At 44.5% G+C, this 26,542-nt stretch overlaps 1 protein-coding gene across 7 annotated transcripts in view; it reads left to right on the plus strand.

The window, feature by feature from the left end:
- Window positions 1-14,692: 14,692 nt before the first annotated feature.
- The window catches only part of SEMA5B (semaphorin 5B), a 274,876-nt gene continuing 263,026 nt past the window's right edge, over window positions 14,693-26,542 (plus strand). For all 7 annotated transcript variants that reach the window (XR_007889922.1, XM_051623688.1, XM_051623689.1 and 4 more), the window contains exon 1: window positions 14,693-15,107. The gene's annotated coding sequence lies outside the window, so the exon portion shown is untranslated. The remainder of the gene's footprint in view (window positions 15,108-26,542) is intronic.

The raw sequence follows: 26,542 nt of genomic DNA on the forward strand, positions 1-26,542 counted from the left end.
AAGTGTTTCTGTTATTAATATAATCAGCATCAGCAGGTGTTGCACTCCTTAGGAGATCCATTTAACAGACTGAAGAAACTTCAGGCTAGCATTCTAATTGCTGGATTACTCTTCTTCTAACCCATTGCTTCATTTTCAGTATTATGTCAGTTCCCTGGGCAGCCAACATAATACACTGGGATCTTCTGAATTCTCCAGAAGCAACAGCCCCCCCTCAAAACCCCACTTCCTTCAGAGAGCCTTTTTAAGCATGAATTTGTATGTCAGGAAAGCAGTCAGGCATGCCTTTTTCTGTATTCTTGCTAAATGTTACTTAACTTACTGTGCTAGAATCTAGAAAAAGTTGTTTTCTCCTCTAGACTTTTTCTGAGGAAAAATAGTTTCCTTTCTCTCTAAGAGGGTCTTTTCCATTAAGAATTCAGGGAAGCAATCTCTCCTAGAAGGCATGCTCTTGATCATAAATGCATCTCAGCACTGCAATTCATGTATAAGAATTAGAGGAAGCAGCCCCTGTGATTTAATCTGATCCACAGGAGGATGAAAAAGAAGCAGGCAGAAGCAGTGCCTGCTCAATTTATCAATGGCAAATGTGACCAAAAAATGTATAATTATAGTCTGGTTTTGGTGGAGAATTGAGCTTTTGACAGAACTATTTTAATTAAAAATACATTTTTGTTGATGGTGCCTGTTTTCTGCAGAAAATTGAAGCTGAAGCAGTGATCATAACCCTGGCTATTTCAATTTTGTAACATTACTGAAGTCTTTCATACACTTTAATTGTCTTACACTCTTCTTTCTAGGCCCCATGGTGTGTTGTGGCCATGTGGCTGCTGTGATGCACCATTTCCCTGTACAAATAAAGTGAAAGATGAGGGCATGTTGATCAACTTATTTATGACAGAGAACCCGACCTACAATGAAGAATACTGTTTTGCAACATCTGGACTACAGTTCCCAGGAGGCAGCACAGCTATGATTAGTATTAAAAATATTTTTATTTTTCACTGCCATGTCAGATTATTCTATCTAAAATGTCTCCTTAACTGCCCATTTTCCAAGCAGCTATCGCCAAGAATCTCTGATGAGACAATAGAAGGAATAACAGATGAGAGACCAAGTTAAGGAAAAAACCTAACAACCTACACTTCCGATTTTCAGATGTCATCGTCTTCCAATGAGTTTATTTTCTATTATGTGAGGTACTTAAGCTGATTCTTCATGAAAAAAATGGAAGTTAATAATGATCAATCTACATTTACTCTGCACATAACTGTAGAAGTTATGATGCATGGCATAATTGCAGTGTACGGAATGTTTCCCTTTTATAGCTGTCTGCAGACTCTGTAATAGCCTGTTACTCATTTCTAGGCAAAGGAGTTCCTCTTCTGGTTGAGGTGGCAGGAGTTTGTGCTTCTGTGCTAAGGTGTTTGAACTTGATCCTGACTGGCAGTTGTAGACAAGTACATTTAATTATCATACAAATTACACTGTTTTGTCATTCTCCTTTCAGAATGACCCCATTGCACCTGACAATACTGTATCAAACAAAGCAAAAATGCACTTGGAAAGGAAAGAGTTTTCCTGAACACCCTTCATGCCAGGGAAGAATTTCTCACTTGCTTTAAATGTTCTTTTTTCTTCATTTATCTTTTTCTCAACATAGTAATAAAATACAGAAGACCCAAGGTTAGATCTGACATAGCTGCAACACTAGTCAGTTTCTTATTCACCTTATTTACCTATTTTTCTGAGAAAGAAAATCAACATGTAAACAAAATCAGGAGGTATTATGTGTATTTACAAGCAAATGAAGCACAGGAAAGATAAAAGGAAAACAGTATATTTAAAATATTCTTGAAGATAAGACATCAAGGATAAAGTGAAATGTTATTCATGTATTCAAATACATTGGCCCAAATCCATGCTGGCTATTAAAGCAGAGCTCATAGGTGAAATTGTTTGATTGTTATTTAAGAACAGAACAAAACCTGACTCTGGAGCAGCTACAATGAGCTAACAAACTCAGCATGGAGTTCAATGTACTAGACTAGACTAGAGAAGACACATTTAGTTTGATAGCTGCTACCAAAGAGAAAGGACGGGTTTGTAGCTATGGTTTTAGCGCGTAACTGAGAAAAGCTGGATTCACTTCTTGTGAAAATAATTTCCTTCCTGTGGGTCTGTTGCCTGAGTAAAATAAATCTAATTTTGCCTTTTTTGCGTCATGAAAGCCTTCAGTGAAAACATGCAGTGCCATCATCTGAGACCAAACCCAGGCCTCGGAGAGCAAAAGCCGTGGATGGGCCTTCTCGGCTGGAAGCGCGACCCACGCAGAGCCCTGCCTCACCCGTGCTTACAGGGGTGACAGCTCTGGTCCTTGCACCCAAACATGGCTCAGTCTCAAAGGAAAGAACGTAGTGATGCTGTTACCTGTGCTCACTGAGAAGAAGGATGTCCAAATCCATCCGGAGATGCCCTGCACAAGGGTACACAAGAGCTGGCAGGGCTGCCCTGCCTGCCCTGCGAGGAGCTGCCAGCAGGGGAGGCCGTCAGGTGTCTGCCCCGAGGCGGGGCCCGGCCGGCCGGGCTGCCTGGAGGATAATGCTTTTTCTGCTGAAAACGGTGAGCTGGCTGAGCTTCCCTGAGCCTGCCCAGAATCCTCTCTACCTCAAGACTTGGCATGTTGCCCTCACGGTGCTGCGGCCATCAGCGGGACCGTCCGAGCTGTGTCCTGGTGCCATGTCAGGAGCTCTCCGGTGGATGTCAGCTGGGAGGAGGTAAGGCCTGGAGGCACAGGCGTCATTCCTCTTTGGGGAGACAGGGAGATCATGACGTGGAAGGGGGGGGGGAAGAAAAAGCCGACTTTGTGGTGCTGTTTCACAGGGAACAAGAGCTTGTTTCACAAGAATTGGCACTTCCTTAGGTCCTGGCGGCAAGAGGGGCTCCTCGGTGGGGCAGGACATGGCCTCCCTGCCAGGGAGCAGGGCAGTGAGGGCAGCCGGGGCAGCGCCAGCCCCAGGGCACCTCAGCTCAGTGAGATCCATGGGCAGAGCTGTATGGAAGCCGGAGACTGGCACTGCTGCGGTATCCCTGGTGCAGGAGCGGAGGGCCCTGGGCTGAGCTGGAGAGGGCTCTTGGGCCACGGGGTCGAAGTGGTGGGAGCCTAGCGGGCTGGTCTGGGCAGTCTTGCCTAAAAGTGCTTTCAGGGCCCTGGAGGTGGGCTGTATGCTGCTGCAGTGAGTGGATCAGAAAGAAAAAAGCATCAGAGAATTCCATAAAAGGGAGCATCTGATGAAAATAAGCGTTTTTACTGAGCGCGTACTTCAGTTGTGGAACGTATTGTCACAGGAAGCCACTGAGGCCAAGACCTTAAAGAGATTGAAGAGGGTTTGGTCAGTTATGTTATAGCAAGATTTCCCAAATCTGGCATAATTTATGTCAGATTTCAGAGATACTAAAGTGTCTGCTCCAGGAAAGAACTGAGTCTCTCAAGAGATTAATTTGAGATTTAAAGCAGAGAAAAAAAGTATACCTATCAGATTATGGCACAGGTCTCCTAAACTACTATTCTAGAGGATACTGATCTGAATAGATTACCAAGTTGATAACATATGACAATTTCTATACTCTAGGCTGAGTGAAACCATGGAAAACAACCGTGTGTTTTACAAAGAGCATGTGATTTTAGATTTTACAAGGGTTACATCAACTTAGCTGCTGACAAATGAAAGCATATCTGACCTGAGCATCTTTCAATCAGTGAGCTTCCATCCTTCAGGAAAGAGGAATAACTGACAAAAATGTTATTGTTTCCACAAATTAATTCAGGTTTCCTGCTCTTTTATCTGGTACATAGCCTTTTGTTCTCTCTCTCCCCTGCTATACCTTTTCATTCTTGCATGCATAGGAGACGGGAATCTTCTATCACTTAGGTAGTCGCTTGTACTTACAAAACCAATCCAGTGTTCTCTCCAATGACACATGAAAAGTCACCTCTGGACGTGCCAGTGTATCAGCACAGCAAACAATAAGCAGGACATGGAATCCCATGGCAACTCAAGGGTGAATTTAGACAACATCCATACAAAAGTTACAGTATGCAACACATGGTTCTTCAAAGTACACAGGCTACAATTTGTGACCTTCAAGAATCCTGAGTGAGCCATAAAGAAAAGGTTGCATTAGTTGTATCACTCCTTTCCCATAAAGCACACCTCTGTGTAAAAGGTAACAAATTAGAAGCATGTTTATTTATATATTTTAAACTGCTTTCTACCTAGCAAAATGCTAGGTTGAGAGCACTTCAGGAGCTATTGGAATCTCTTTGCCTACCACTGAAGTAGAGTAATTTCTGGGCTGCAAACCAACAGCTGCTGCATGATCCACTATTGCACAGTTTGAACATTGTGTGTGAAGAATTCTATCTCTTGCTGAAAACACACAGCAAGAATAACTAGTAATGCATGAACTTGGTGATTTTCAAATATTGTATTGCCACAATCTGTGCCTCATATTTTTCAGGGATTCTTTTTTTTTCCTTCTAGTGTCCCAATCCTTTTCTCACTATTTTCCTAACATACACTGAAGATACCATAAAAATAGTTGCACAAAATTACAGTGACTAGGAAGCAATGTGAAACTGAGCTTCCTTCAAGGGGAGGTGTGCATCTGCTTTGCTACTCTCTGTCATTCAGCATTCTCTTAGCACAAATGTGGGGATTTTACTCTTTTTCTCTTGCACGCAGACATTTAATATTCTCTCCAGGTCACTCTGCACATTGCTTCTCTCCTCTTGTTTGTTGCCCTCTTGTTTTCAGCACTGGCTGAAAGTTTGCTCATAGCTGCATTTTCGTCAGAGATACCTGACTTAGAAAGATATCCAAGAAGTATGCTTATTTTAGAGTCTAGCTGGTAAAAAAAAAAAAAAAAAAAAAAAAAAAGCATTTGGAAACCTTAAATGAATCTTGAGCAAGCAGCAGGAAGACATCGCAATGCTGAGACTGACAGATGCTTCACCACTGTGACAGCAGTGAGTATAGGTTATAGTTTAAGAACTGCTGTGTTTGCTGAATCAGCAAAACTGACAGCCTGGAAACTGAACTGCTAATTGCTTGAATGCCCATGCAAAGACCTTGCCTGGCTTCCTCTTGCTATTCAGAGGAAGAATTACAGATTAAAATCTGGATTAAAGTGAACCTATACTTTCATAAAATTAAGACCTTCAGCTGCTCTTTACAGATGGCTTTATCAAAGGATATGATTATTGAGACCTACTTTTAAAACAAATCCAAACTTTGGAAGCTGAATCCAAATTCTAACATTGTTATTCAGGCTCATCAGATGAACACCTTTGAGTAACTCAAATGGGTACAATGCAAGCCATGCAGTGAGGTAGAGAATGTGTATTTCAGTGGCAATTGCTGAACTTCATGAACCCTCAGTGCCATAATTTGTAGCAATGTGTCACCAATTTCCAAAGCTTTTTCTGAGTGGTGTGTAGTGAAAAATTATTGGTACTTAGGCTGCATAATCTTTTCCCTTGCTATGTCAGGAGCAAAGGATAGTTTGAAGTGAGCACTGCTGCCTCAGCTCAGCATCTGGTGTATTTGCCTACCTGATGCAGTGTTCTTAGGGGGTGATTAATGAGAGCTCTTGAGTCAGAGCCTATAACCATGATGAGCATTAACAGGTAAACCTACAAACAGTAAAAGATAAAGCTATTAAGGGAAAGAAAGGTACTGACTGGTATCTCAGTCTAACTGCTTATGTGTTGGTCCCAATCAGATTATTCAAAGTTGTTACATTTCAACCCAAGCCTTTTGAAGGTCCAAATAAAATTATTCATGAGAATGAATGTTTATAGCCCAATCTAACCCTACAGAAACAGGTGGATAACTTCTCTGATCAGACCCAGGCAGACAATTCATACTGGAATGCTCATTTTCTTCTGTGGCAAAATCAAAATTGTCAGCAGTATGCTTCTATGCAGAAACAAGGAGACGCAGAAATGTCTGCAATATTAACAAACTTGGTGGTAGCTCCCTATTTGTTACACAGGAGAATACAAGTAAAAACACCCTAGGTCATCAGTACATTTAGGCATATGCCTACCTTTAAGCAAGTGCTTGAATATCACTGTCATTCCTTGAACTTTAATGGGACTTCGGGCCACTGTTCAAGGATAAATCGATATTTATGTTCCTTGAACACCTGAGATGGGCTTGCTCATGACGTTTTTGCTCTGCTGGATCAGGGTTTATAAGCCTACAAGTTGATTTCTATCCTAGTCTGCCTAAATATTTCAAGCACATATACAAAAATAAACCTAATCTTCTGCCAATATTCCACCTCTCTGGTCTCATGACAACCAGGACACAAACCAATGATCTTTCCAATGATCTGAAATACAAATCTAGTTTTAGAAGGCACCCGCAGCTAATCACTCCTGCAGCTGGAATACCTGCATTATTGCATCTCTGTTGCATGTGACTAGCTTGGAAAATGAAGTTAAACTTGTACAATAGAAGTAATTTAATACATGATTTAGAACTTTAACCATCTTGCTACAAATTAATTTGCATGCCGGCAAACCTTTACTTGTTCGAGTAACCCTATGCGTTTTGATGAGGAAGGAATATTAGTGAGGTTTGGGCTGCTGACTGTAGAAATTATTGGATAATAATGATAATATTTACATGAAATGTAGCATTGTTCAGGAGAAAACAGTTTCAGTTTCCCTGTCTTTTTCATTCCCCATCACTGTTGAATCTCACATTTTTTTTTAAGAAAGGAAGAGGAGAATCAAACCTCTCAGCTTTTCATGACAATCTGAATATAGTATATAGGCAATCAAGTAATTGATCACACTTAAAATGATTACCTACCAAATGAAATTATAGCTGAAATTTAGGTAGGCCACCACTCTAATAAGCCTATTTTGTTGACCTCCAATAAAGTTTCAAGCACCTTTATGGCTGATGAAAGTGATGCTTAGTATCTTATAGAACTGGGTTTTATGTTACAGATTAATAGAAAAATTTAGGTTGGGAGGGATATCTGGAGGTCAACCTTCTGCTCAAAGCAGGGCTCCAGCTTCAAAATCAGGTGTGGCTGCTCCAAGCCTTGCCAAGTTTTGAAAATCTGCAAGGGTGGAGGCTGAACAGCCCTTTTGGGCCCCTGTTTCAGCGATGCACTAGTCCCACTGAGATTATTTTTTTCTGTTCTCCAATCAGTATTACCATTGTTGCAGCTCGTGACTGTTGCCTTTTGTTCTTTTGCTGTGCATCTCTGAGAAAAGTCTGTCTTCTCCAATGGATTGAGGTAGTGGAGCACTGTAACTATAACCCCCCCTTGGCCTTTTCATCTCCAAGCTAAACAAACCAGTTGCCTAGCCTCTCCTAGTACAGCAGGTGCTCTGGTCCCTGTCCTGAGGACAGGATAGAACCAGGTGCCCTAATTGTCTTAGCAGCCTTACCTGGAGTCTCTCCAGGTTGTCAGTAGCTGTCATTCTGCAGGTCCCAAAGTCCAGCTGCAGGGCTGTTTGCTCAGCCCCCAGCCTGGCCTGGCACACGGGGTACATCTGGCCCTGACACGTGACTTTACCTTTGCCTTTGCTGAACTTCATGGGGTTCCTGCTAGCTTGTTCCTCCAGTTTGTTCAGGTACTTCTGAATAAAAATCTTGTTCTCCAGTGTATCAACTACTCCTCCAGTTTGGGTGTCACTTCATGAGGTTGTGTGGTATCTCAGCATCCAGGGCCATATGGCATAGCAGCAGGGTAACATATTGACTTAGTCAGCAAGTGGCAATTTTCAGCTTATCTGGCAGGAATAGAATTCTTGGTAATTGTTGACCAGAATCCATGGAATATTTTTGGCCACTAAGCTAGGCTGAATATACAATATATTTCACAGCACATGTTATGCTAATTAGAAATATATAAAGTAAAGGTATTTTTATTATACATATCTAAATAAGTTTTTATCTAGTAAAGGTATTTCTGATGGATAACTTTGTAAGGAAAGGAACAACAAGATGGATAATCAGTACTATATAATTATATATATAAGTAGGAAGTGGTTGGAATTATCTGAGTAGAAGAATTATTACAGCATGCTGTTCAATACCTATGACTCAACACCTGACCCTGCCCACTCCAACCATCCTGGTCTGTGCTGCCACTTTGTCTGCCTTCAGAAGTCACTGTGAAACTCTCACTTACTTTGCTGTTCTGCCCTACATTTGAGGTGCTACCACTGTATGTTGTGATGGCCAAGCTGAAGGAAGGATGTTATGTTTTGAAGAAGTCACAGGGTTTTTAATTGCTGAAAATGCAAAGCAGAAAGCTTCTCTCTTAGTGCACTAGCCCCACTCTGCTGCAATCATTTGTCTTTATTGACATCCCTGGCTGTGCTGGCAAAGGGAAGCAGACACTCTCTGTTAGGAAAGAGTGCAGTGTATAGTCTAATGTGACAGTGCTCTTAGCTTTCTGTTAATGCAATGCTTGCAGTATCCCACAATCTCTTGCTAAGGTACTGCAAGAAAAAAGGTAGCTCTCTCTTCCAGCTTTGTTCTTTAACAAAAACAGGCCCCACACCATAGTACCATCAAACCCAACCTCCTCCTGGTGTTTAAGTATACCAATGATAAAGTAGGGAATGAATATTCATATTCCGCCTATTGCTAGCTCTTCTCAGGACAGCTCAGCCTAGGCTCAAGTTTCCCTTTCATGACGGAAGTGCTTCCACCACCCTTCTCTTTGTGTGGGGAGAAGAAGCTCAATTCAATGAATCAGGCAGTGAACAGGGCAGAAAGGACTTTGATTGAGAAGACTAAAAAAGTTGTATTTTTTTTTTTTTTTCTCCTGACCTTTTACTTTAAACAGCCCTTCAGTCAAAGTGGGTGAGGTTTAGAAGTCAGTTGGTTTTGATTTTAATTACAAGCATCTGAACATCACACACTGAGAGAGTACAGTATAGTTTTTAGTTAAGTTCATTAATAGCATGCAGGTATGGAAGGACACTGTACTAACTGAGCATATGAACTTCTTAAGTCCTCAGAACAGCTTTCCAGGTCATGAGTTCCAAATACTACAGGAGAATCACAACCTGCTGAACAGATGTTCAGTTTTACCAGCACATTCACAGTTCCACTATACTGAGAATTGCATTTTCTCAACCAGACACTGCAAACTGCATTCTCAAGACATTGGTCATCACACAAGCAAGTGGAGGAAGGAATGCTAATACTTTCAAAACCTGCTCATATTTAGACCCAGTCTTCTCAGTAGAGCACACCTCTCTGGGCGTAAGTTTGTTATATAAGTGGGCCATGTGAAGCTTTTTAATGTAGCTGTTTGAAAGAAATTAGAATAGGGCAAGACACTGCAAAGGTTGTATTGGGAACTCGCAGCTCATCTTTCAGCAGAATTGCCTAAGGTTGGGTATGAAGTCAGTAGATAAGCTGTCAACAGTCCCAAATTCCCTTTCCATTCAAATCTGTTTTTTGTACGGAGTGTTCAGTGGGACATCTGATGTGCTAAACAACATGTCTTTAAATTTCAGTTTAAGTCTAATTATAAAGGTACCTATACTCCACAGGGGAAAAAATCCCACTTGTATTTACCAAGGAAGTTTCTAGTCCCTCAGATAATATGTATCTAAGAGCTCCATAAAACTGTTCAGTATTAGGTTTTATTTTCCAGTCTCACAGCAGAAATAATTTCCAATAGACACAGCCTCTAGACTTAGAGTTTGAGTTAGAGGTGGGGGAAAAGCAGTTTCTGATGTACTATCAAACCTCTTAATGGTGGTGTTAAAAACTAATTTTTCACTGCTCCTTTTATTTGCTAACAAATAGGTGACTGCTAGGTGCTGTATATCTTACCACAATGTGGGTGCTTACTGGGCAATAATAAGTGTCTCAGCTTAATGTTTGCTCCCTTCTGGTATATTGTATAGTTAACTTTCATGTTTTATGAGTCTTAGTCTGCAAACAGGGAACTTTCTAGTTCTGTGAGACTCTGTGGAAATACTCAGGCCTGCTTCTATTAAATGTGATGACATTTGCTGACTTTGTCATATCGAGTGACACAGGAAAATTGGCAATTAATAGTACCTGGCTTCAGGGGGAGAAAAAATTGTATATCACTTGTCTGTAGGAAGCAGAGGCTTCAGATGTAATTCTCTGAAAATAAAGCAGTTGTCCCAATTTAAGCTCATTTCATTTATTTCCAAAGAAGTGAAATACAGTCACTCCGGTGATAGTGTCAAGTCATCCCTGTGTATTATTCTATTTGTTCCATCACAGCCTCTTCTCTCCAGGGAGCTCATTTGTATTCTCCTGCTTTCAGGTCATCTGACTCTTAGTTCATGTCACGGATTTAACTCGGTGCCTTCTCTTTAGTATAAATTAAAATGTTACTGTTGCCACCAGACTGAGCCTGGAAACTGCAACTGTGACTACTTAGAAATCTATTTTAAATTCAAGAAAAAAGCCATGTACCTAAATATTTTATGGCTAATGGCCATTTGGCTTCAGATCTACATCCCAGTATTCAGGATAATGCTTACTATCACTATTGCTGCATGCCATTGCTTTTGAGTATTTGCTGATATTGTCTTTAGAAATGCATTGTTTCCCCTTCTGAGAAAACATTGCACTGTCTAGAAGGGCAGTTTGGGCCCCACTTGAGTCAACCACTTGCATCAGCATAAAGATGTTCTGCTGCATGCATTTTCACTGTTTTCCTCATGGCAACCCTGCTTTTCCCCTTGCAATGCTTATAGTTGGTTACTGAAGTGCTTGGCTGAACATATGTGCCCAGCTCTAAATTCAAGCTTTGTTTTTTTTTTTTTTTTTTCTCCACTGACACAGGCACTTTCCCCTCCCCTCAGTCTATGTGAAATGGTCTGGCCATCTACAGTAAAATTACTTTTCTAATGAAGCTGCTGCTGCTACTGTGGAACGTTGGTCCAGATGAAGCATGGGTGAAGGTTGTTGCCTAGCTGCCTGACGATGAGACCAGAGTCAAGATTTTCCTCCAGATCTCCACCTAAAACATCTCTTAGCTAAGCTTATCTGAATGGCCAGAGCAGCTCAAGTTCACGCGGGTTTGTGCACCCAGTTCCATCATAAACAGATCGATTTTCTGTGTCCAAATGCAAAATGACACAGCCTGCTCCGGTTCGGCTGCAAAATGCGATGCTAGCTGTGATTTGGGATGCTGTCTTTGGATGACCTGAATCACAAAAAGCCTAGGCTTGATCTCTTTTTACCGCACAGAACTCTGTGGACTTGCAGGTCCTTGTCTGCACCAGCGCCCCACAGTACCTGTTCACCTGCCCTTCTCCTGCCCCATAGCCCAAAGTCCTCCCGTCCCTCTAAGTGTTGTACCTCCTCCCTGCAGCTCGCATCTCCGCTCTAACTCTGCCCCGGCCTTCTCAGTGCTCTGCACCGCCGTGTCTGAAGGCAGCAGGGCTGGCCCCTGTTCTCCGCAGGCAGCAGCGCTCCCCTTTGCACAGGCAGCGCTCTCCACGCGGTGGGTTTTGCCCCTACTCCCCGCAGCCCACGCTCCCCCGGCCAGTCCCCGGGGAGGCGGGGCCAAAACCTCCTGCTGCCCAAGCCGCCGGCCGGCCCCGCAGCCTTCTCCCGGGTGTGCCGTACAGCCCCGCAGGCTCCCGGCCGGGTCAGGCCTCCCGGCGGTGCGGGCGGCCCCGGGGGAGCGGGCTGGCAAGGCTGCTCCGCGCCGGGCGTGCGGTGGGGCCGGCGCGGCGCCGGGGCGCTCCGGGAGGCACTAGCAGCACCTAGTGGTAAAAGCCGGCCCGAGCGGCGAGGAGGGCGCAGAGGGGAAGGCAGGGCTTCGCCAAGCCACGCTGTTCTTTGGCGAAACTGCACTTTGCGCTGGCTAGGAACGACCCGCAGGGAACACCGCGTCTCTCCCTCATGCGGAACTGCGGGGACAAGCCAGGAGAAAAGCAGAGTGAAGGGCGTTTCACCAGCAGAGGTGTCTATGGGTAGACGTGCTGTTCAACACCTCTTGACGAGTCTTGCTAAGAGCTTGGTCTGTGCCAAGCCCAGAACAGGAACCCCGGTAGCTCCTCTCTCTAGCAAGGCTGAGGATCTGGAGATTGAAACCAAAATGTTTGATGTAGATACCTTCACATGCAATACTCTGTCTTTTCCCATGGCATTTTTCTCTTCTTCAAAGAATCTGAACTATCCTGCTTCTGGTCACAAGCCCTTTACTAAAAGGATTTCATTAGTTTCCCTGTCTGCTCAGTGATTTTGGAAACGTCATGTTGTGTAAAGGCATGAAAGTATCAGAACCTGAGTGTCCAAGGAAACATTACAAAACTTTAATCTATATGCACCTTTATTTGTGGGTCTTTGAGCAATACATGCATGCACACAGCTGAGGGAAGTACTGCCAGCTCTGGGGGGTAAACAGCAAAATAGTAGTAGGAAAACGCTAGAAGATTTTAGGGCAATCACTCAATCTTTTATTCAATTGAAAAGTGCTATCCATTAGATCTTTAAATGTTGACAGATACTGGGAAAAACTTAGTTTATATGTTCTCATGCTACTTGCTGTTCAATTCTCAGTGCCTCATCTGCAAGTCTTAGGAGGAAGGAAGGTTGAGCTGAGGTCTTCTGAAAATTACACGTGTAATTGTGGCATTTGGTGAGGTGTTTTATCCCTGAGGCTTTGATAACCAAACCACCCCCCCTACAGTACAACTGAAAAAGAAGGCAAATAATGCCCCAGCACAGCAGGACAGCCCTACACTGTGTTCTGCTCTGAACACCCAGGCTGCTGAACATCACTATTTAAAATTAAATTTACCATGTTGAAAGATACGCTGCGTATTAGGGAAATGGAGGAGCTTGACTACTCTGTATTATTCACGTGTAGATTAAGACTGTACCCTAAGAAGATGCTACCATAACAAATCAGGTAGAGGTTTTTTTGCTGAAGGTCTTCAGAAGAGATGGGGATGGAGAAAAGTGTGGCAGATGTGATGCAGCTGAGCATGGGGCAGTCTGCTCATCAGCTTCCACACTGTGTCTGACTAGAGGCTTATCCTGGAATTCGAGTTTTGAGCAGAATACATAGCCTCATTGCAATTATTTTGTACTCATTACCTGTCTTCAACTTCCCAGTGAGAGTATTAAAATGGAAATCAGATTGAAAATGCTCTATGTATAAATGATGTATTGACTGTTTCATACAAGCTGTATCTAAAAATGTGTTACTGCATGAAGGAATGTAGTGATATAGGTACTTGATTAAGGAAGAAGAAATCAAGAACAGGCAAATAATTACATATTGTATAATGGACATTGCAGTGGACCTGGGCTGTTACTTCTCTGAGATGTGAATTGGGAGAACACCCTCTGCCAACACAATTGACTGTCATAGCATTCATGAGCCCTCAAAGAATTGCACTGTTTTTATATAGCTGTTAATGGACTGTCAACATGAATGACCGGATCAGTTTACAGAAGAAAAAAATCCGAGTCTCACTATATACATACACATACATATGCAACAGCATCACTGCAGGCCATTCTGCCTGGGGATTCAGCCGACTGAGGCTCTTATCTTGCGATTTTTAAATGTCACTAAACCAGCCCAGATGTATTTTTATCCTTTTGCTGCCAGGCTGCTTGTCCATCAGCAGAGATCATGCCATAGCTCGATGAGGCTGCCGCTGAGGGCGTTCAGGCACCGAGCGGCACCGCGGGAAGGCCGCGGCACATCACCCACTTGCAAAACACCGTGGATGCAGCCCCCCCGCAACCAGCTGCCCCCCGCCAGTGGCCCCGGGGCTGCGGGCTCTGCGGCCCGCAGGCGCGGAGCGGAGCGGGCGGTGCTGCCGCCGGGCAGCGCACAGCGGCGCTGCTTCTTTCCTTGCGCTCCGCGCCGCGTACGCGCCTCGCCCGCGGATTTTCCGCCGCCGTCTCATCTTTGGCGTCAGAAAACTTTGACGCTTTCCGCCCCAGGTTAATGTCGACCCCGTTCGTCCCCGGCGAGCAGGGGAAAATCGCGACGGGGAGATCCAGCCTCAGCCCGGGCCCCGGGTGACGGGAGCGGCCGCGGGCAGGGCGCCCGCGCTTCGCCCGCTGCTCGTTGCAAGCCCGGCTGAGCGGCGTGGCGGGGCCCGCACGGCAGCCCGGCAGCCCGGCAGCCCGGCAGCACGGCAGCCCAGCAGCCCGGCAGCACGGCAGCCCAGCAGCCCGGCAGCACGGCAGCCCGGCAGCACGGCAGCTCCGGGCTGGGGCCGGAGGGCCCGCGGCCCCACTCCAAGCCCCAGCCCGGCGGCCCCCTGCGCCCCGCTCCCCTCTCAGCCACAGCCACAGCAACGCTGCCGGCCCTGCCCCTTCCAGCAGGGAGGGAAGGGGGTGGGTTTTAATACAAACACCGCTCCGCCGCTGGCTCTTATCCTCGTTCTCGGCTGGTGCCTCTCCTCCACCCTCAGCCCTCCCCACGCCCGCTGCACTTGAACCTGCCCGCCCGAAAAGTGTGTCATCTCCTCATTCCCCACCCCCGGCCCCCGGCCGCAGGGGGCCCGGCCGCGGAGCGCCGCCGTGCTTGGCGGGATCCCCCCGCCGGACCGGGGCTGCCGGCTGCGAGCAGCGGGGAGGGCGGCGAGGGCGATTTGCTTGCGAAGAAATGCCCTGTTGAACTTTGAATATATTAGTTGACATCAGTGCGAGTTGGGGCTGCCAGCCCCTAGCTCCCTCCTCCTTCCCTACCTCCTCCTCCTCCGCCTCCTCCTCCTCCTCCCCCCGGTCTCCGATGGAAAGAGTTGAAGCCGTGCTGATAGGAGCCGCCTGGAAGAGACAGCGGAGCTCAGGGGAGGACTTCGGTCCCAACTCCGGCCGCGCCGCGGGGACGCTGCCCGCAGCCGCTCGCATGGCCCGAGGAGGAGCTGCCTGAGCACCGGGCTCGGGAGAGCCGCCGCTCCGCTCCCCTGCTCGCCCCGCGCCCAGCCCCGCCGAGCCGAGCCCCGCCGAGCCGAGCCGAGCCGTGGCTGCCCCCGCTCCTGCGGCAGTCGGAGCGCGATGTGCCGGTGAGCCCCGCACCGGGAGTCCGGCGGCCGCCCCGTAAGCGCAGCGCGGCGACGGGCCGGGGGGCGAGGGGCACGCAAACTTCCCAACTTGGCGGGGGGCCGGGGCGAGCGGGCGGCGCTGGGAGGGGGATGCCGGGGAGGTGGGGAGCCCCGGCTGCTGCGCTGCGGAGGCCGGCGCGGGGCAGCGGCGCTGGGGGATGGAGGGGCCGGGGACAGGCTGCGGGAGCTGGGCTGTGTTTGTGCACCGCGCTCCCTGCGCGTCCTCATGCCACCCGCGGGCTGCAGAGCGAAAGGGGCTTTTTTCTTTGGTCGCTGTTTTTGCAGTCCGGCAGCGCCGGAGAGGACGTTAGCTAGGAGGTGGCAGCGGAGGTGGTTTCTTTCCTCTTTCTCTCCCTCGTCACCTTCCCATCTCTTCCTAAACCCGCTGACCGGGGCCAAGGCGGGAGGGAAGGGGGTGCGATGGGGCTAAGCCGGATAGCCTAGACGGAGGGATATTAATGATTTTTTTTCAGATGGTAATTTGTCTTTGTGGTAGGGGCGGGCCATTAAATTTCAGCTCACGTCCTGATGGAGATCAAAAGCGATGGGGAGAGGGAGAGGGAAGCAGCCTGGTGCGGCTCCTTAGCTCTGTGTATTGTTAGAAACTTGGGTGGGGGGGAATTCCCAGAAACAACCTTCGTCGATCCAGCTCCAACACCCACACCAAAAGTTGGAGATCTGTGTTTTCCAACAGTACCATCTGCTCCCCTGTGCTGCCCAGGAGCTCGCTTACTGTTACGCCTCAGAGGAAACAAACAAAAGGTGTGCTTGCCAAGTCGGTGCTGAACCTGTCTGTTCATGGGCTTTTAGGTGGAGTTTAAGTATAGATAGAGGAGTAGGTATGTCCTAAAGGTTCACTATCTTCTGCTGGCTCAGTTTATACTTAGATGATTTCCTGTCCTTAATAAAGGTCTCCAAACACGGTAGATGCCAGGTCCTGGGTTTTGTGTTGTTGCTTTTATTTTGGTTGGGTTTTAATTTATTTATTCCCCCCCCCCCCGAACTACTTATATATGGATATATTGGTTTGGGATTATAGTAAAGTTTCATTTTCCTGTTGTGGAAGTGTTCCCTCTCATTAGAGGAGATACTTTTCCTAAACTACAGCCTGAGCAGCAAGAGGTTAGCTGCCTGCCTCTGCATGGGTTCAGTGGTAGGCTGAGACCCCAAGCCGGCTGCACTGCAAACAAAATAGAGACCAACTAAGCTCAACGTTATAATGGGCTTTGATTCTTAGTACTGTTTGAGATCAGTAGAGATCCTGGGTGAGTGAAGGCAAGGAGGAGTGAGTGTAGCTAGAACAAGCTACTCAGACAGGAAAGCGTTCTCTTGATTATGTGTGTGATTTTTAAGCACCTAAGGGTGAGAACTGGTCATAAACTGCAGAGAAGGTAGCAATGGGAAAAAGAAAAACCCTGCTGATACTTAACCAGATTTTAAAATAGATCCTTCATTTTTTCAACAGCTACTTTAAAAATCCGTGTCTTTTGTCATTTTTTTCCTCCCTTTTGGACTAAAACTTTTCTGTTTATATTGGATTGGATGCTAAGTATACTCTGCACTAGTCAGGCTATAGTAGGAGATCTCTGCACTTTATGTTATGCCTTTTGCATTTTCAGTGAAGTGGAAGCAATTTATCCTTTTTTTTTTTTTTTCCTCTCTGTCTTGCTTTCTTTCCTCGGAGAGATTAAGTTTTTGTCCACTCCTGTCACGGACATGTTAATCCTGAAGTCATGGCGGGGGGGAGAGATCCCACCATTCAAAATATAGTTATTTGCTTTGTTCATCCCCCTAGCCTGTTAGGCTGATGGAATTGGCAGTGGCTGCCCTTCGTGACCTCTGTCCCTTCCTGCAAAGAGCTGGGGCAACCACGGAGGAGAAAATGTGCAAACTCCAGTGAGTGAAAAATCACAGCCCCAGAAGACAAAAGGCTTGGACTGAGAGGTGCAGGGGGTGAAGGTCTGTGTGAGGAATTACTTTTACCAAGGTGGTCCCGATCAGTTCATACAGACTCAAAAAGATGGTGTGGGGATAAGGTTCAGTAGGAATGTGTGTTGCCTGATACAAACTTGATACAGGTGGTGCTATGGACTTTAGCTGCTTTGCAGTAAGATGAAAGAAATGGCTTTGGTCATCCGGTATGACTACCCTTTATTCGCCAGGCAAACAGCTGACTTGGAGGAGCATATACCCAGATATTATACTCTTTGCTTTTTAGCCTGGAGACAGTTAGAAAAGTCCTCCTTGACTTAAGCTGAGACACGATGGGTCCTCGTTAGAGGATTTATGTTCCTGGAGAGCAGTTTCACTCTGTGATATTAAACATGGCTTGAACAATGGATTTCTATTTTAGCTAGGATTAATAATCATGGGAGCAGTCACATTAGGGTTAAATAAGACCATCTGCATGAGTATGTTTTCCTGAAAACAGATCCATGACATAAAAAGTTTCTGTGTGGAGCTCAGGCTGTTGAGTTGCTGTTTGGCAAAAGGGGGCAGTATCAAACAATACCACAAGGCAATCCACTGTGCGGCTGCCTTTCTGCCTGGAGTACTGCTGTGTGCTGTTATCTACTGGGATCTGGGAATTTCGGGTGTTAGCCGGTAGCCCTTCCTCAGGTGATTCCTGGTAAAGACATCAGGGAGGTTAACTGCATGAAAGATGCAGGATCAAAGCTGTCATTGTTTTACTTCATGGTTGCATCACTTCCATATGCAGGTGTGACCAGTGAAAGCTTGGAAAGTAAGGACAATACTGTATGACTGCAAAACTGCTTTAGTTCACATTAAGTAGGCTGAGAGCAGTAACCTTAACCTGATCTTACTCCACTGATTTTAGGGAAAGCATGATGATGCACTAGCTTTGAATTGCTGTTCAGATAAATGCCCTCCAAGGAATTGTCGTAACTGTTTTCCGAAGTGAGAAAACCAAACTTTTTCTTCTGTAATTGTAACTATTTTTGAGAACTTGTTTGTTTCCAGCCTACAGAATTGATCTGTCTTATAAAATATGGGATTTAGAATGCATTTATAAGCCTTTTCACCTTTTCTTTATCTACATGCTTGGAATAATTAGATTAGCATTTCTTAGGTTTTGTTTTGTTTTGTTTTTCTGAGAATCGTGGGTAATTGTAGCAGGGGTCTGTAACTGGAAAGGTGTGCACTGGACTCCAGCTTTGCCAGGTCTCCTAAGTGTTGGTCACTGTCTTCCTGGCAAGAGCTGCAGAGGCAACTGCAGACCGGTCCTGAGAGAGAGGGCAAGTAGTGAGGAATGAGGAGTCTGTCGTAGTAATGTGAAGGTGTTCCACTGATGGGGAGGTGCCAAGATCCAGAGTTCACATTCAGTCCAGTGTGACATCTACAGCTAGATTTGCCTCATTTCAGGTCATGCCTGATCAAATCATTTCTGGTGTAAAACTGAAAAAGGGAAATGTAATCATCCTCAGATGCAGGCAATTGAGAGTGGTTCTCTAGGGGCAAAATGCCTTGGTGTTCCTTGTGCAGCAGATACATAGTATCAAGTCATGCTGAGATTGCAAAGTCAGTCTTAAGTGATGGACTTAGCCTTTTACAGACTGAATACTGTGAAGGTGAACTGCCACTATTTTGGGTTGAATCCTTATGATTTAGTCCAGGAGACAAACTGTGGAGTATTACAGCGTTATCCCTGCTGTGCCTTGAAACAGGCTGTGTCTGAGTATGAGTGTTGTTGACTTTGAGGACTGTGTCAACAGTTCTTTGTTATCATTCTGTTGCCTTTTTTTTTTGTTGTTTTGTTGTGTTGGTTTTTTAAATTATTTTTAAGGAGGGAAAAAAACTCCTCACTGAAAGGATTATGTCAGCTAGTCTTGCTGTATGGATTGTTTCTTTTCCTTTTACACTGTGGGTTGCTAACTCCTCCAGTGTGCCCAGTATCAGGAATCATCCCATCTCTGTCCATGGTGGCAGTTATTAATAGTTTCAATGGGAGCTGTCTGAATATGTGATAAGACTTTGAGAAGTATTTGAGCCTGCAACTTGTGTGGACACTGCCTTACTTGCTGGAGATTATTCTTCAAGCACAGTTAGCCTCTGTATTTATTTCACCTCTGTTCTCATTGTTCTACAAAAAAAAGCTGAATGACAGCAGTTATTCCTTACCCCAGGCTCAAACCAAGTGAGCAGAGTGCAGCAGAGCTCCAGCAGCACAACTGTGACTTTCAGTATGCAAGGTCTCCTTGACTACAGTGCTGTGACTCCCAAAGTTACCTCTGCTTCAGCACCCACATAAAGCACAAATTTTTAAGGTCCACACAAAATCACTCAAAGTGACTTTATGGTGATGAGTGTATGAGTAGTGATACTAGAGTATTACTGTTATCAAATGTGTAGCTATAAACCAAACAGGTTTGTTTTGTTTCAGAATGTAGTAAGTCTGGTAGGTAATTTGCGTGTGAAGGATGTTACCAAGTTACAGAGTATGACTCTGAATTGGTGACAGGACTATTCCTGTACTTATAATTAAGCATATACCAAAGTACTGTGCTGGTTAATGACTTATGTGTCTTTATTTACTTTTTAAGTGAACATTAAATGAGATCATAAGCAAACATGCTGATTACTAGTTGTAATCCCCAAATCAATTGCAACCACCCTGGGAGGTCATAAATCGTCTGTATAATTTCATTGTTTTTCAGTAAGGGGTCATCTGTGCAGAGAGCACAGGATATTTTCTTCCCAGAAGCTGCTGTGAAGGAGCTTGATCTTACAAGGTGCTACATGTTCTTCGTTCTTGTTAATGCGTCTCCAGGAAACAGCACCCTACATGATCAGACTGTGATAAACACAAACCATAGCAGTGTTTGACCTCTGTGGGTTACCTGCTTTGTGGAGCAGGCTAAATGCTTATGGACTTGCTTGTCTCAATACAGAACATACCCCCTATTAGGCTGTTGCTGGAAACCAAATAAATTGCAGAGTGCCAGTTTCAAAGGTTTGAGTTATCCATTGTGCAGCAACATCTGAGCAGCTGAGACATAGCAACCTGCAGAGAAGAACCATAGTCATCAGTTTTATCCCTGCCAGATATTGTGCTGCACTCAAAAGTTTAATTATAGCTTCAAATCATTGAGGCAGCCTTCATAGCTAGCGTGCAGGAATTTGGTGATACCAAATGGATCCTCCTGTAGCTTCAACCCTCCATGCTATGGAAGACGTATCCTGATGCTGGGTATGCTCAGATGTTAAGCAGAGATGCTGTCTGCAGTCCTGCAGAACAGCCAGGCTAAGTCCTGTGTAGATGGTATAGAAGCCATTTGCAGTTTAAGGGTTTGTGGCTTCTGAAGTTTGTATATTTTGCAGATTGCTTGTGCCATAGTCTTCAAAAACTGTTAGTTTTTAAGAAAGCAGATGGCTTTAGCAAGATATATTTGCTGGCACCTGGAACAGGTGGATCTGGAATCAATTTATGCAGTATAATTTTTTCCACACCCCTTTTGAAATAATTTTATACCCTGGAGCCACCTAAGATGCTTATTATTTAGCCAATAGGGAACAGCTTCTGTCTGGCTACATAAAATTTTACACATCTTTTAGAGCTAATGCTTAGATTGAAATGCAAAATTTAGTGCTGGGAGTGCATGTGAATTTGTGAAACTCCCTGGAGAAAATGTGAGTGCATGTATCAGTGAATGAATTATACTTCTCCATAGAGGGAGAGGGCTTCTTTTAGTGGTAACGAATGTCCTGTGTACAGTGTTTGTCATTTTAAAAGTAGTATTTTTCATTTCAAGTGCAAACCTTGTGCAGGTTACTGATGTAGAGTAAAAATGAAAAAAATATCTTTAACTTCATTTGAAAGGATAACAGAATGAAATTTTCTTACATAGTATGAAACTGTCCTAACTTAGATCAAATTATGTGTTTTGAAAATACAGCAGTGAGAGTTATGACTAGTTATGTGAGAAAGGAGAAGATCCTGCCTTACTTTTCAAGGGGCAGGAAACAAACTCCAATGAGATCTTGGCCACATTCTCATTCTTGCAACAGAATCTGTACCAGCAAGCTTACCTGGCTGTGAAGGTTCATAATGTCATGGTTTCACCTCAGCTGGCAACAAAGCAGCACCCAACTGCTTGCTTACTCCCCCACGGTATGATAGGGGAGAGATTCAGAAGAGCAAAAGTAAAAAAACTTGTGGGTTGAGATAAAAATAGTGTAATAGGTAAAGCAAAAGCCACTTGTGCAAGCAAAGTAAAACAGGGAATTAATTAGTACTTCCCATGGCTGGAACTAGGTGGTCCTTAAGGTGCCTTCCAACCCAAATAATTCTATGATTTTATGATCAGTAGGCAGGTGATCAGCCATCTCCAGGAGAGCAGGGCTCCATCACGTGTTATGGTTACTTGGGAAGACAAACACCATCACCCCTTCTTCTTCTTCCCCCAGTTTTATATGCTGAGCATGATGTCGTATGGTATGGAATATCCCTTTGGTCAGTTGGAGTCAGCTGTTCCAGCTGTGTCCCCTAGCAACTTCTTATTTACTCCCAGCCTACTCACTGTTGGGGTGATGTGAGAAGCAGAAAAGGGCTTGATGCTGTGTAAGCACTGCTCAGCAATGGCAAACGGAAACATCTCTGCATTATCAACACTGTTTTCAGCACAAATCCAAAACATAGACTCATACGAGCTACTATGAAGAAAATTAACTCTATCCCAGCCAAAACCAGCACACACAGTAACTTCAAAGAGGTTTTGAGTGGGTGCTGGGACCATCTGCACAACTCAGAGGTATGATTAGGAACTAAATCTGGGAACACTTTGGGGCCAGACTCTTAAGGGAAGAGGATGCTGACTACAGATGGCCTGTTGGGCAGGTTTAATTGCTTTGCTGTGTTTCCTGGCCACGTGGAAGTTGTTTAGCCTGCTGTTTCGGCTAAAGGTTGCTTATTTATCTCCTATGATGCTGATTCACAATAGATCAAAGATTAGGGGAAAAAAATAAGACGAGAGGAAAGGGTAGGAAGTTCACTCTGGGTAATTCAGTTTGACAGGATAATGTAGTAAATTCAAGAATGGAGAAGGAGACGTGTTTTGGAGCCTGTATATACAATGCAGAGAAGGAGAAACTGGCTAGGTCTCTAAGTTTGTTAGAGTGATTACAGATCCCTCTGCCCTGCCTTGCATTCCTTTCTCTGCTCTCTCGTTCTGATTGAAGATGGTTGTCTGCCAGAATGAGATTTTCAAACACATGGTTTGGATGGGGCAATCAGTCTATATTTATAAATCTCTTAATATTTCACTCTCTGACCTTTCTGGGGTCCACTCCACATATCAAGGGCACTTTCAATAAAAATGCAAAGCTAGGATTTGGTTTCTGCCTGTGTCCAAGGTGCTCCTCCAGTCTAAGAGAGCTTAGCTTTTAGTTGTAATTGCAGCTAGTAACCACCTACCTAAAGTAAAAGACAACAGGGGAAAGAATAGAATTAGTGGCTTGAGATAGGATAGAGATGCATACTTTATTCAACATGAGCAAAATAGAACTATGTAATGTAACTGTGCACTGTTCCAATATTTATGAAGGATGATGTTGAGTAATACATAATACAAATGATGAAGAATTCCACTGTTCCTGCTTTGTGAGGATAATTGAGTGATATAATAGTACAATTTACTCTTATTTCCATTTTGAGAGCCATGCTCAGCAGTCAGAAGTAATAATAATCAGGGAGAGAAACTGAGGCATAAAAGGACTGTGAACTGGATCAGTTTTTGCTCATCTGTTAAAGATATCATGAAACATAACAGCGCAGATGGGTGCCAAGTAGGATTGTCAGCAACTGAAATGAGTATGAATTAGACTTTGAGGTCTGTGAAAAGTCTGGTCTTACATGACTTGTTTAAGGTTATAGAGGGCATTAGTGGCAGAAGCAAGGTAACAACCCCTGAAAATGCTTATTCACATTTAAAAATCTAAATATGTATTTAAATGCTATGAATGAAATATTCTGTCTCACTGCTTTCCTGCATCATAGCCCAAGACTATGCATTTACCTTCTTGCTAAACATTGCCAGCAGGCAACTGGATCATGCAAATCTTTTACTCATCGATGCAGTTCAGTTCAAGTTGGTGTAACTACAGACTGAGAAAAAAGTACCCTGATAGCATGTACACAATCAGTCCCAACGTTTTGAAGATGAACTAGGGATCATTCCTGTATTTTGGATTTTAATTTTTATATGCACACATGGATATGCATCTATATTGATTGAATTAAAACAAAAACCAAGTGATTACTATCTTTAAAATTAAATGTTTTCTCTCCTTTACCAACTTAAATTGTTCCCAAGAGAGTAATTTACTAGATATCATCTGTATTTGTTTAGGACTGTACATCAGGAATACAAACCATGATATTGCTAATGCTATGTGTTCCCTCTAATGGGTCTTTGAAATATTAAAGCAACTTACATTTGGAATAAGCTTTGCACACCTCCTTGTCTGTTCTTGCTTTTCAAATCCAGGCTTCACTGCTTTGCCTCAGAGCATTATGAGTTTATTATACTCCTGGAATCCTAATAGCACTTTGGTTTGTTTCCTAAATTTCTTCTTTGTATTTATTTATTGATTCTTCATTTGAGCACAGTTTTGCAGATAATGATGGCACCACTGAGAATAGCTGGTGTGAGTTAATCTTATGAAGGCCTAAGTTACAATGCCATCCTTCTCTGCCAAGAATCTCTCTATAAAGTTCATGAATAAAGGCATCCAAAACACTAAATTAGTTAAGATAACTGGATAAGTTTACTCCCGATGTTTCAATTCATTCTAGTTTCATAAGGACAAAGTGTGTCAAGGCTGACAAATCTAAATTTAATTTTTCATTGAAAACTCATAGGCAAATTTGCAGATGATATTCTTAGGGAAGCAGTCTTTTCTACGGCCACTTGGTCTTTACTCAAATGAAGAACATGGACTTGTGAGAGAACACACATGAACCATGTTTTTAGCATTTCAGCATTTAGTTTACATTTTACTTTGGATTCCTAAGATTCTTCCCCATTTAGTCCTTCCTCCCACAGTGGTAACTCCAGAAAGGTGCTTTCAGTCATTTTATCTGTCTTCCCTGATGTCATCAAATTTCCCTGAGCTGATTCCCTAAGCTGCAAAGATTGCAGAGCACAGCTTAGCAGATAGTTATAAAGAGATAAGGACTATGAAGTTGGAAGGCAGAAAATAGGGATAGTGGCACAGGAAGCTTCTGGCATGAGACCCTGGTGGCATACATGCCTTGTGAAGAACTGGAGTAGCTGTAGTGGTAAAAGGCAGCAGCAGGTTTTACTGGCAGAGGAGGATGGCTCGGAGGTGGTTGAGGACTGAAGCAGCAGCAGTACTTGTAGATCAGAACAGCATTGTGTCAGAGGAGCTCTCTGCAGGGAAATGTCAAAACATCTGCACTTTGCATGGGCATAATCAGACTTCTCTTTCACTCTGGAGCACTGTGATACAGGCAAAGAGAAATGACACTTCAAACTTAACTGAGGGCAGAGGTCAGGTTGAATTTCTGGTAAGGAAGTAATTCCATTCTTGCAAGTGGTAAGATCTGAACCTGCAGAATAAAACTCACTTTTGCGATCTGTACAAATGCATGAAGTGTTACTCATTTCAGTGAAATGACCTGTGGATGAGAATTTACCAGCCTGAGTTTTTGATTGCTAACATAAGGCAAAAACATAAACTATTTCCAAAAGTTACCCTAGTGTACAGTTGGGCTGCACTAACCTTAACTGTGACGCTTGTGGTCTGAGGGGACTAGAACCTTCCCATAAGTAATAAATTTTCTGTTTTTAGTTTCGAAAGATGTTATCATTTAATGAAAATTCTTTGTTTTCTGGCAGCCTACTCTGCTCTCCATTTACAAAGGTCTCAAAGGACTTGGACGTCCATGAAAAGTGCAAGAGCCCAGTTCTACTCTCAGAGACACTAGTGCAGCCTCACTGAAGAGCTGTGGTTGTGCTTGACTGAGGACTAGTAGTATGAGCCCAAAAAAACCTCAAAGAGAAGTTTGTATCTATGGGAAGGGATTGCATAGGGATGGTAGTGGCCCAGAGGAACTCTCCAAAATTAGGTCTGCAAGACTATGCTGTTGCAAAATCCTCCTACCAAGAGAAGCATTTCCAGCTTTAGTTAAAACAAAATCGCAAACAACAAGATCTCTATTTCTGTTGAAATTAAGCTTCCCAAATGTTTGAGCATGAGATGCAGAAGTAATTGATTAGAAACAGAAGTAAAATAAGGAGGCTTTCTTTTTTTTTTCCTTTCCCAAGCTGACTCAACTGAGGAAGGAAAAAACCGTCTGAAGTTTTGTGCTGGTTTGGTTCTGGCATGGTTTCGGTAGTGGGGCAGGGGCTCCAGTGGTGGCTCCTGTAAGAAGCTACTAAAAGCTTCCCCAGCTCAGGTGGCCAAGGCAGAGCCATGAGAGAGACAATAGATGCGCCTCTGCAATTAATGTATGAAAAATCTGATAGAAGACTTAAAAGCAGAGAAAGCAAAGTAGATGAGCTAAGCTGGAGAGGAGAGGAGCAGAGCAGTGCCAGAATGGAGATCCTGAGGTTAGTGAGAAAGAAGGGGGAAGAGGTGCCTGAGCAGAAGTTCCTCTGCAGCCCATGGAGGAGCCCACAGATGGCAGGCTGTCCCCCTGTACCCCATGGAGGAGAAACACGGTGGAGCATTCCCTGAAGGTGCCAGGAGGGGTGAATGGATCTGCAGCCCATGGACTTGGATCTGCAGCCATGGAGGACCCTGCACCAGGGGAGGTGACTGTTCCCGAAGCAGCCCACGACTCTGTGGGAAGCCCACACTGGAGCAGCTTGCTCCTGAGGGACTGTACCTCTTGGGAAGGACTCATGTCAGAGAGGTGTGGGAAGGATTTTCTCCCATGGAAGGGACCCCATGGGGAAACAGGGAAGGACTGTAAGGAATCCTTCTCCCAGAGGAGGAAGGAGCAGTAGGAACCAATAGACTGTGAACTAACAATAAACCCCATCCCCTGTCCCCCTGTGCCACTGGGGCAAGGAGGTAGAGAAATCAGGAGCAAAGTAATTTGGGCCCAGGAAGAAGGGAGGGGTGGAGGTAAGGTATTTAAGCACTACTCTTTGTGTTGTCTGTGTCCTGTGTGCATTTGATTAGTGGTAAATTAAATTACTGTTTTTCCCCAAGTTGAGTCTGTTTTGCCCGTGACCTTAATTGGTGAAGAATCCTCCTTGCCTTTTGTCTTGACCCATGAGCTTCTAGTTGGCCTTTGTCTTTCCCACCCCACAGAGTGTGTGTTTGTGTGTGGGGGGGTGAGTGCGTGGCCATGTGGCTGGTTCTTTGTTGTTGGGTTAGGCCCAAACCACGACAAGTTTTTACTTGGGTTGAGTAAGACTTTTGTCCACAAATAGACCAAAT

Source organism: Apus apus, chromosome 6 (genome assembly GCF_020740795.1).
Source record: "Apus apus isolate bApuApu2 chromosome 6, bApuApu2.pri.cur, whole genome shotgun sequence".
NCBI lineage: Eukaryota > Metazoa > Chordata > Aves > Apodiformes > Apodidae > Apus > Apus apus.